The 12,764-nt window shown below is 37.5% G+C and overlaps 1 protein-coding gene across 6 annotated transcripts in view; it reads left to right on the forward strand.

The window, feature by feature from the left end:
- LOC131684772 (uncharacterized) overlaps positions 1–12,764 on the forward strand; it is a 736,395-nt gene that overhangs the window by 613,978 nt on the left and 109,653 nt on the right. Inside the window, exon 1 of one of the 6 annotated variants that reach the window (XM_058967907.1) lies at positions 9,497–10,713. The exons of the other annotated variants lie outside the window; for them this stretch is intronic. The gene's annotated coding sequence lies outside the window, so the exon portion shown is untranslated. Of the gene's footprint in view, positions 1–9,496; positions 10,714–12,764 lie in introns of those variants that run through there. 6 annotated transcript variants of the gene reach the window in all.

Here is a 12,764-nt window from a genome sequence, read left to right on the forward strand (position 1 = left end):
TTTTTCCAGTGAGAATTCGGGCGGTCCCTCGTTATTTTTGGCATTGGTAAGCTATCAATCAACTGTTTGTATATTACCGCAGACAGTATGAAATTGGGTTCGTCATACTGTAATTTGCGAAATTATAAAATAGGTTTATGGAGATGTGAAAAATGAGTAGACAATAACTTTAGAGGTATATTGGTAATCATTCCAGTTAGCTCACTTAAACGTCTATCTCGCGAAGAGCTGAGCTTATTTAGAAAAAGGGATTTACATTTAAGATCCGGATGATGAAGGTTTAATCATCCATTTAGTTTTGGAAGAGTCATTTCGTTAAATGCCACTATTATTGGATGTCCTTGCCATATATACTGGCGAATTAATTAAACGATTATTTTAGAAGTATTCGCCAACATTGGAATAATGGATCCAAGATACCAAATTTTGGAGAGCGCATAAGTATTAATGAAAATGACTTTTTGTATTGAATTCAATTGTCTAGTTTGGTCATCCATAATATTCTGGATAATTTTGTAATAGCTATTTTCCAATTTTCTTCTATAATTTTACTGATCAAACTATAAAATACAATTCCGAAAATTTTTACAGCAATTGTTACGTTCAACCAATTTGGAATATTCTCTGTAATACTATCACCAATTTCTATAGCCTTTGTTTTTAGTAAGTTTAATTCCGCTCCAGACGTACGCGAGAATCGATCAAATATTTGTTTAACGATAGCAATTTTCGAGAAATCCTCAATTATGATAGATATATCATCTGCATATGCACAAATAAGATCCAGATCACTATTGCATACTCGTTCTAGGCATTGTATGAGTGGTTCTAAATATAAAACGAACAAATGCATGCTTATGGGGTCTCCTTGTTTAACAGAGCATCCAATTTTGATATCATTTGTATACCTGACTACGTTCAATATAACATTGTGGAAATGTCATTCTTATTACGCTAAAGCATACATGAGTTCTCGACTGTCACGAACCTGATAACAAACATGTCGACACTGACACACTTGATACAAACAAAACTATAATATTTAATTAGCTTAATCAGCGTTAGTTCAGTGTTGTCATAAATTGAAGTGCGGGACGGGGGGAAGGGAAGGTTTATAATTAGTGGGAGGTAGACGATGCGTCGGGAACCACCTAACTTATTTTGGTATCCGGGTGGCTGAAGAGAATGCAAATGTGAGATTGATTTGAGATGAAAGGGGGTGAGAGAGTGCGTGGAGGGAGCGTTGAAATGGAGTGGAGTAAATGGGGGTCCAACAATGAATTGCATATTATACCTTCCATTTGAGACTAGATTAGTGAAAATTGGTTCAGTCATTACCGAAGTGGTTTTAGTTCTGGAATTGACATCAGTGATCTAGGCCTGAGAATCGAAATAATTTAAAGTTCATTTCAATAGATTTTTAACCTATGAGGTATTACGATTGTACCGGTTTATATGAGAAATTTCTATGTGACCGCAATAGCTAACCTGTAACTCCGGAACCAAAAGTCTGAACTGAATAAAATTTATTAGCGGTCAATGGAAGTATTATATCTTTCGTTTGATATCATTTTTTTAAATCGGTTAAGAGTTTGCTGCGAAATAGGTGTGACATTAGCTCGGAATCTTGGCGAGTTCCCCATAGGTGGCCAATGTGGTCAAAGCTACTTTGATTGGTCATTAGTGATCTAGCCCCGCAAATGCAAGTAATTTTCGTATTTGAATATGTATTACATCATTCGGACATGATAGGGTAGCCAGTTTACATGGGAATTTGCTGTGTGACCGCACTCTTCAACCCGTTACTCCGGAACCGGAAGTCTGATCAACAAAAAATTCAATAGCGTGTTATGGGAGCGTTACACCGTTCATTTGAAAGTAAGTTTGTTCAAATCGGTCCAGCCATCTCTGAGAAAATTTAGTGACATTATTTGACACACACACATACATACGCACACACACAGACATTCTGTGATCTCGACGAACTGAATCGAATGATATATGACACTGGGCCCCTCGGGCCTCGGCCTGATCAACTAATATTTACCAAGATATCAACTATATCGTATCGCAAGAAAAAAACATTTGGGATTAACGCTTTTTTTCATAGCGGAACAAGCATCACAGTGTACACCTGGCCACGTTTTACAATCGTCGAGGAAGGGAGGGAATATTAGTTCAACATCTACTTGCGAAAGTGCATACTACTTTCATAGATGTTTCAGGAAAAGGAGTTTGTGTTAGTAGGGCAGGTTATTTATGAGGAGCTTATTCAACAACATTTCAGTGCAAAATGGATGAACCTTACCTCGTTTATCCCGTATTTACAATAAGAAAATTATTTGGATAAAAATATAAACATTGAAAAAATAACATTAAACAATTTCGCCTGCTCTCAGTTAACTAGGGTGTAAGAATTCTCCTCAATCATCAGTGAAATCGTTGCATCAACTAGTCATTTATAGATGGCGCTACGCTGAATGAGCGGGTGTATTTTTGGCGGCTAGATTCACGCGCATTCATTACAAAGTTATCAGAATATGACGATAAAATCACTACATAAAATCTCTCTATTTTCACGCTATTCACACCTTCACGTAACTCTATAGAAGAAATGACTATGTGAATAATTGACTTCGATTTTCCGTCAAACACATTATATACTATTGGAAAGCTTATGAAAATATTGCACGAACAGAAAGACACGTCCGAGCGGTTCGGCAGTGCTACCACTTTTTTCGCGGTTGTAGGTCTGGTCAAATACAATACAAAATTACATTTGATTGATTTAGTATACCCTCCAAATCTTGATTTAAAACAAAGAAACTATTTTTCAGGACTTTAGTTACTAAAAAAATTTCTACGTTGTCATTTTTCAGCCGATATTAAAATTGTTGCGGTTTGCTAGGTTACACTCTTTTGTTAAAAATACTATGCAGTTTTTGGGATAACAATATGAAATCAACCATCATTTTGCGATTTTGTCATGGAAAATATTAAAATTGCAAAAACTTTCATTACGAAGCACCTTTGTTTTAATAAAAATTTAAAGAGAACATTTAATTCCGCATCGAACGACCTATTTATTATTAAAATCGGTTGAAAAATGACGGGGTTATTATTTTTTAAATTAGAAACTTACTTTCATGAATTTTTAAGGGGATAGTCTCATATGAATTTTTCGAAAAATCGATTTTTCTGCTTGGTTTCGTATATAGTCATGAGTATGTGTGTGAACCTTGAAATAAAAATTGGAAAAAAATAACGGAAGACGTAATTGTAGAATTTTACTCTGCGCGACAATCTCTTAGTAACCCCTTAAGGGTTCATGGAAGCAAGTTTCTAATTTGGAAAAATATATAACTACGCCAATTTTCATCCGATTTTGAGCATAAATCGGTCGTTAAATGTGGAATTAAATGTTCTCTCTAATTTTTTATTAAACCAGATATACTTTCTGAGAAGAATGTTGAGTGATTTTCATAATTTTCATGAAAAAATCGCAAAAATAATGGTTGTCTTCATATTGTTGTCCCAAAACCGCACATTATTGTTAAACATCGAACATAACATAACATACCGTTGGAAAGGTTCTTCCTCTCTTTTCCAAAACACTAAAAAAATCGAGAATTCGCTCGAAAAAGAACGGGATAGAAATTTTTTTAGTGCCTAAATTCCCGAAAAATAGTTTTTTTTTGCTATAAATCAAGATTTTGAGGGTATACAACATTTTTCATACAATATTTTGGATTCAATTTGATGAGATCTACAACCTATACTAGGTCATTTGAAAAGTACAAAATCACTGTAGCACCGTGTTATGAGACCATGACTAGGGACTAAACAAGAATATTATCAAACCTTCCGTTTATTGAAAAGAACGAAAAAAAAGTGCCGAATTCGTCAACCTAAAAGACACCAAGGGGCTGATAAAAACGGGTCCACACTGTATTACTTTTGCTAATGTAGTAAAAAAACTCGGGAGCATTTATTGTTCAGAAACATTTTTCAAGCAAGAATTCGATACCAATACTTCCATTTTTTCGATGCTCACTAATCTTTACTCGGTGTGACAGCTACATTCTGGCTTATTATGACATTCCCATTTATCGAGTTTCTCCCTTTCACGAGATTACAATATCCAGTACCAATGAGATATACACGAAGAAAGGGTTATCTCTTAGGGGCCCTTACACGCGCAATAAAAGTGACATTACTAAGTAGCAGTGGCGGATCCAGGAGTAGGGTCCTGGGGGTGCGGACCCCTCCCGAATTTTTTTAACTTGTTGAGAAATTTTAAAATAGTTTCCATTTTCATTTGTTCCAAACTCAAATTCGTTCCCAAATCAAATTCGAACAATAAAAATGATTTTAATTAAATAGGGTTTTTAAATACCTCGATAAACATATGATTACGGCTTAAAAGCCAAAATTCTCTTTGAAGGGAAATTCCGAACAAACCGTTACTGGCCAAACACAGTTCATAGCAGTTAAGGTTGGACAGAGAATGCGCAAAATTCGCAAACAAAAAAAGCAGTTGTTTCCACACCGTCTGTCAGATCTTCATAAAATCAATCAGCGTATGTAGAATGTTGTTACAGTACTGCTGATTGATTTTTATGAAGATCTGACATGCGGTGTGGAAAAAAACTGCTTTTTTCGTTTGCGAATTTTACCCTTTCTCTGTCCAAACTTAATGAAAGAGAAAACTTTTCTCTAATGTTTACTACCAACATCTGTGATTGGTGTGTAACGGTTTGTCCGGATTTTGCTTTCAAAGGGAATTGTGACAGTTGGCTTTTAAGCCGTAATCATATGTTTGTCGAGATATTATGTATTGTACAATGAACATTTCAAAATCAAATTCTCGAACCCACACCGAAATTTTTTTCTGGAACCGCCCCTGCTAAGTAGTGTCATTACTGAAATTGTATGGGAATTCCGTAATAGACCTTTCCCGTCAAAAAAATTTATATGCTGGATCGTTTTATTTTTAACCCCCCCCCCCCCTTCGTTATTGCATATTGCCGCGATGATTTGGTACCTCTAACTATTGAAAAAATCAAAAATAGTGCGAAGTGCTCATTTAACCCCATATTCTGATTACCTAACTTGCCTTGTTTTCCCATAATTTTACACCATTTGGATGAATTTCCAGTGGGGAATATTAAAATAAGGATGCCAGATCTACATATATATTAGTGAATCTGCACATTTTACAGTTTCGCTGCAGATTTTTTGCATAACACGATTATTTCACAAAACAAAGCCTGTACCAGCTAATTTTAACCAGTCTATAACGTTTTTGATCGTTTATAACATCAAAACACTACATTTCTGCGTCGCATTTATTGAAAACTTTTATATTTCCACGGCTTGCTATTGTATAAAGGGAACTGGCATCACTGATGCTAAAATAATTCATTCGTATACCTGTCAAAAACATTTTTCCCGTTTTCTCAGTAAAGTTCGGCCGGAAATGAACTGGAATTCTGGCTGGTTTATATTTCCACGGCTTGCTATTGTATAAAGGGAACTGGCATCACTGATGCTAAAATAATTCATTCGTATACCTGTCAAAAACCGGAAATGAACTGGAATTCTGGCTGGTTCCAGTTCGTATTCCGGCCCCAGTGACACAACCTATTCTAACTATAACTGGAACCAGCTAGAATTCCAATTCATTTCCGGCTGAACTTTACTGGATTTCGAGGCACACAGAAAAAAATATTGGCAAAAGTAAGTGTTCCGCTCTTAGCAAAAAACAACCAACACCTACTGTTAAGTTGAAAGTAAAACTTTTATGCTAAACAGGAATAATTATCAAAAAAAAGTTTTACTTTTAAGACGTTGAAGAAAACTAATCAAAATATGTTTTATTTTTAAACTAAAAGTATGCTTAGGTTGTTTTTCCTACGAGCGATAAACTTATTTTTACCAACATTTTTTTCTGTGTGAGCTCTTTGAAAGAAAACCAAAACATCTTTTGGCTGTCAGATAACAAGTTTCTTCGTTGCCAGTAGCCGCAATGGAACGGAAATTTTGGATTCTTGAGTTATGGTGAGCAGATTCAGTTCCAAGAACGGATAAGAGATGGATGGATATATAAGATTTATCGCAATAATAACTTCGAGAATATCTCTAACAATGATTTTTTGGGCCAACTGTGATGTGCAATCACAGTCCTCTAAAATAATCTGTATTCAGTATATAGTTGATATACCTACAACACGAAGGACTAATGTTCCCTCTGGACCTGAATGATCTACCGTTGCTTCACGAAATGTATCTTGTGATGGACGAACAAAAACCATATTTGGTTGCCTGCTTAAGTTATGCAACCTCAGCAGAAACATCGAGATTAATTTGATCCAATAACCTGTGACGTGACTCGCGGATGTTTTCCTTTTTCTGTTTATTTTATCCTTTGTCTCACATAACATCTCATTCTCTCTTACAACCGTATTCGCTAAGATCGTCCGAACCACTTCGCTCACGGTCAATTTTTTTACTTGGATGAAAACAGGTTTTCGTTGAAAACCGGTTTTCGGCTAATTGGTCACCAGGAACTTAAAAACTTTCAGCGGGTTTTCAGAGAAAACCCACTTTCATCCAGTGAAGAAATTGGTCGTTAGTAAAACTTATTTATTAAGAAATGCATGAATGGTGTTTATATGCTAATCGAAAGCTTTATCTATTTCATAGACAAATATATAATACTTATATTTTATTTCCATGGTTTACTTTAGGTCCACATATACTAGAAAATGGAGCAATCGGTTCAAATGCTCGCTTCACTCTTAAAAGTGTTTCACATTTTTACACAAGAAACACGGTTTGCACGGTCCGTTAGTCGTCTGCCACTGTAACGTAAAAATTAGTTGTTTGCAGTTTATGTAGGGACGTCAATGCACATCAATGGCAAGAACCATTTTGACGTACGAAACGTGTGAATGTGCGCAGTATAGGGTTACTGTGCCCTAATTCATCTTAGCTCCTCTATTCATCCCACTCATTTGAATGCATTAGTTAGAACAATGTCTGCTATCTCTATTCAACGCATTAGATCAAATGGTAGGATAAGTAAGGGTGCATTGTACTCGACTATTTATTCCTCTCAAGCGCGAGTATTTTATATTTTTCAAACCAGATTTTTTATGTTACTGCTTCTTAGAAACGAAGCAAGGGTGCTGATACCTATTTTAACGCAATCTAATCACTGTAAGCCGAGTTCCAACAATTCACTTATGGGATTTTCGATTGATGTACAGCGATGTAGTGGAGTGCACTGGTTTTGCACTTTCTAGCAGAAGTGTCAATGGAACATACTCAGTTTTCTTCACTTCTCTTAGAAAGTGCAAAAATGGTGCAGTTCCAGTGCACTCTACTACACGGTGTCAATCAATCGAAAAACCTGTTAGTAGAAATCAGGACAAATCAAGCTTCTTTTTCTTGCATTACCAGGATACTAGGAGAGTCAGTTAAAAACCAGGAATAAACTGGGTCCTAGGAAACTAGGATGTCTGTAATTACGATTTACACGATACGTCAGGCTTCCGTCACCGGTACAGCACGTCAACGGAACGTTAAAATTAGTTGTATGCAATTGAATATCAATAGAAAAGTGATAGAATTTCAATAATTCGAATTTTTGCATCTAGAAACGCATTCAACTTATCCCACTTGTCCTGAAGACATCGTGCCGGTCATATTATGTTCCGTTGACGGAAGCTGATGTATCGTCTGAATCGGACTTTAACCTCTACTGACTCTAATCACAGCGCTAAAATTGACCTACACTTCCGCTATACGCATAAATGTCCCTCGTGCTATGGGATTCCCTATAAACATGGGAAACTTATGCGTAAAGCGGCAGTGCAGTACCCATAGGAAATGACCGTCGTCACCAACACCGTTTTGTTTTACCAGAAATTGGCTCTGAGGGATTTCTTGCATTGGATGTGCGCTTCAGAACAGAGTTTAAAAAACCGAAATGTTCCTGCGAGTCTAACACTTCTACTCGAACTCACAAAACCAGAACACGGAACTGTCCCGATTACATATACTAATGTGGAGTTTCTACGGTACTCGGAAAGTAAATCGGTCACTTTTAACACAGCTGAGAGATTCCGATGAATCATACGAACGGCATTTTCCATTTGTTGCAAGAGCAGCGTACATGAATCAATATTTTAACTATTTTCAGATGCGCCGTGGATCAAATTGTGATTTCAAGATACAATCCGGATCGTGTGATTGGTTTGTAAGCATTTCATAACCTAAACAATTTTTAGCGGCGCTTGATTCCGCATCAACACGCAATAAGCGAATGGAAATTAGGAAAACATGAAATAAATAGGCTGTGTATCCGTGGTCCATGATAATCTAGTTTTTTTTCGGATTTTCCAAAGATTTGTTAAAACCGAGGACCAAAAAAAGCCAACAAACAAAATTTGACAGCAAGAGATTAGTGGCCCTTATACGTTCAAAACTTTTGTCAATACACGATATTGACGATACTGCGTCAGTCTCATTTGAAATACACTTCATCAATCCAATTTTTCTCATTGAATTGTCCATAATGTCTAGTATTGACAAAAATTATGAATTCACTCGTTTTGTTGAGAACCATTAATGAATATTGTATTGCGATTCACCACTTCATTTACAGTGTTGCCAATAAATTTATGAGAAATATATCAAACAGTGCTGCCGAAATACATATTTGGTGTCCCACCATTCTTGATTTGGTGAAAAAAATATTCAACATTCTTGCAATTTTCAATTTTTGAAAAATCGTAAAAAAATCAGGAAAGGTTTTAAAAATCTCTTTTTAGCAGATTTGTTTTTAGAATTGTGAACTCTTTAAATACAAAATAAAAAAATAGGGGTTAGGTCTGACAAGAAAGGTCTATTACTCATCTTACACGATCATTAAAAGTGGCATTACTGCTCAGTAATGACATCACTAGCACCTTGGGTAAGGGACCCTATTGCACGTGCTATAAAAGTGTCATTACGAAGTAATAACATTACTGGAATTGTATGGGAATTCTGTCATTACTCGCATTATAGGTACATTAAGCATTATTGCTCAATTCGTTAAGAAACAGTATGGCTGTGTTCTTAAGAGCCCTCATGAAAGAAACTTTTTCTACCTTCAAAATCTCCATTGCTAAAACTATTTTTTTTTCATCCCAACCTCACACGGAAGCACCGCCAGCGCACTTTGTCAGTATCAGGCCGACCTCTTGGGTCGACCCTAAATCAACGAAACACCAGCACAAAGCACAAAACAAGAACCGAACGTCCATCCCGATCCGATCCGATCCAATCCGATCCGATCGTCATCGTCATCATCACCGTCGTCATCCGACCAGACCCCGAATCGTGTTACTCTGCTGTGTTCTCTCGCTCACACTATCTCGGGCTTAAGCTCAGTGTTGTTGAAACGCACCCTCCTCCGTTACGGGTAAACCAGTCTGTCAGTCAGCCATTCATTCAGCCAGTCTGTCAGCATCGGGCTGGGCTATGATACGCGCGCGCGGCTTAATCTTTCCGGTAGAATCGGACGCGAAGTTAGATTAGAGGCGGTTGTTTGGTATTTTTGATTGCGTTCGTTATCAGTTTCATTGACGCCCCTCAGGATTTAGTGATTTCATGCTAGTGCCTTTCCGGACCAATATTGAAGGATTTCACACGCGTATAAGAGAATTGATTGAATGATTGAATTTAGTGACTTCTTTCGGGATATCAAGAGATAGTAGGCTATCGGATTCACAGTACCTGCGGCAACTACTGCCCGTGTGACCAGTGTGCAATCAGTGAAGTGTGTGAATGAGAAATGTGCCTGATTTTCTCCTAATTTCAAAGAAGGAAAAGCGCGAAGAAAGCGTGAAAATCGTGTGGTGCATCGGATCCGGTGCCTCGGAAAGGCGGGAAGGAAAAGGGGGAAAATAATAAAATTGCGAGCGGTGTTGATCACGGTTGCGCTAACCCCCCCTCAGCCGCAAAACCTCTCCGACTCGTGGTGGATGTGATTTTTTTTCTGTTCACGTTGTTGCTTTCAATGTTTTCCAATAAGTGCCATACATAGTTATAGTGGAGCCGATACCCGGAGGATGCTGCAAGGAGAAATAGAAAAGCGCTCAAATTGTGAGTGAAACGAGTGTTTTGGTGAAGAAAAAAAAAGCGAATGTTGTTGGTGCTGCAAAATAGCAGAGGGCGATAGTGGAGAATCAAAAGCTCAATCTTGACATAGATTTCAAGAGAAACACGTACGGGTTGAAAAAAAAGTGAACAACACCAGCATCGGCACCCGCAATAGCAACAACGACTACGAGCATCACCAGCAGCAGCAGCAGCATTAGCAGCGCAAACAGGAGTAAAAGTTTCGTCAATCCGTCCGTGAAGCAAAGAGGGATGCTACTGCTGCAACCAGCAGCGGTTGCTTAGAGCTGTCGTCTTGTCTTGTCTTTCATCAATATTCTGGCTGGAAGATTGAATAACCCCGCCGTTTGGTGTGGTGTGTGGGTCGACAAGTTCGAAGCCTGCAACTGGAATCTTTAAGATCTGAAACGATACTGGCACCGAACTGGCGAAGGACTTCAAAGGATTCAATTTGACACCAACGGATGCGAGGTTCTGTTGAACGACACCGATCCGCATATTGAGGCGCCGCATAGCGTAATGTATGCTTGATACATACAGCAGGTACGATGTGAACGTGATTGATTTCTTAAATGCGAACAAATCGTTGCTTGAGCCACTGCCTGAGGGGGATCAATCTTTCAACTGGAGGGTGTGGTTGAAGAAAATCTTGTGAATCCTTAACTAAGTCGAATGAACCTGTTAATTGGATGTTTGATTTGCCTCGATAAACGTGATAATCTAGCGTATGCAATCGTCTACATCACCGATCAGGGCAGATGGTCATGGGCAATAGAGTTTCGGTTCGATGTAAGCAAAGATAAGAAAACGAAATGTAACGACTTGAATGCATGCACTGTTCCGAAGAGAAATGGGCAGTCATCGATGGAAGTAAATTGGAAAAGTTCACCGGACACATCGTTCGTTGGACATATGGCGGCGCCGCTTCAACGGATACGACCTTAAAGTTCGTACATTTTCGAACAATAAAACGGTCCAATTTCCATTTTATTGCATACATTAGTGCCCATTTATATTGAAATATTCAAAGTACTAAGCACCATCGACTGTCTGTGGTCAGCTTGACCCTGCATCGTTGAATAGGTAATGAAGTCTGACAATTGTGAGAGTGAATTATTCGAACCTTAACGAATCACGTGAACTGAATTTCACAAATTAATGATAATATTCTGAACGAAATAGAATTCAGAATTTGAAATTCAAGATAACAAACATAGTCAACAAGTTGACATGTGCAACTGTTGAGGTTTCCGGTACACAATGTAGTCACCAGAAAAAAAACTGTGTCATCGAGTTGGAGACATTTTTATCGCAGATAGGGGAACTACTGCGTCTATTTTGGAAAGGTATCGAAAATATCGTATCATATCCGGAGAAATTTGTTATCATCTTTCGTAATGTTTACCTATCATAAGATAATCGTAATATCAGGTCAACTACGACTTCGATCTGGTCCCAAAGAAACAATACCGTTAGCTACAGAAAACCGTAATACTCGCGCTTGAACAAGCTGAACTTGCTAATTGAATAGATAAATATTGGTCATAAGGTTTGAGTCGAACCGTTAATTTAACGCACGTATGTAAATCAATGAAGTGACACTAGAATCAACGCGGAAAAATTGTACGGATGAAGAGGCTGATTCTTGCGCATGTGTATTTGTGTTAAACTTGTGATAAACAATACATGAGCTTGAAATCTTTGTTAGTGATATTATTGTCTCATGTTTAGTGGGAAGCCACTTTAAATTTATTTGTTCCGACATTTTCGTTAAGGACATTTTAAAGCGATAATTTCATTATTTTTTTTTTTTTGAGAAAGCTTCAAACGACGCGACGCCGGGATTAAATCGAATACCCATTCTGACTGTTTCATGTACATAAAATGTGCAGTCTACAATACCACATACCAATACTACATCGACAAGGATTAAACTTTTAGAAAAGCTTCCTGACTTGTCAGAAGCATCAAGATTTAGCCAAACACAAATGTATCAGATTACCTGGTCTCGTTGGAAGGTATTCTAATCTATGAGTCTTCAAACATGGAAAGTAAAACATATATTTGACTACCTGTCCCAATTCAGACATAGGATACAATGTTCCTGAATGTTGATTTATACTCAAGGGCCTCAGCACGAAACTCCCTTTATTTTATTAAGCCTAATGATAGTTATATTGATTCTAGTCACAGTGCATAAAATGATGCAATTGGTCAAATTATTCGTTACGATTTATTGGATAAAACTGTTGCTTAGGTAATGAGAATATTTTTGTCAATGGGATTGAGGATGTTGATTATTACCGCATCTCTAAAATAATTGATTATATCAGCTTTAAAACGAATAAAAATATGTTTAGCGACTTCGCGAAGTTTTAGTCAGCATTTCTTATATTCCTTTCATTTTTTTTCGAGAGTTGTCCTATTGGAGCTGTAGAGCTAGCGTCTCAGAAGGTCTCCCCACCAGAATCACTCGCTAGAATTGCAGACGAGACAGGCAATGTCGCCCACTAAAACACTGCGTAAGGCCAATTGCAGTGGGCCGTGATTCTGAATATGATATTCATTGTACTTCGTAGGGAAGGGACTTCGCG

Source organism: Topomyia yanbarensis, chromosome 2, assembly GCF_030247195.1.
Source record: "Topomyia yanbarensis strain Yona2022 chromosome 2, ASM3024719v1, whole genome shotgun sequence".
Taxonomy (NCBI): Eukaryota; Metazoa; Arthropoda; class Insecta; order Diptera; family Culicidae; genus Topomyia; species Topomyia yanbarensis.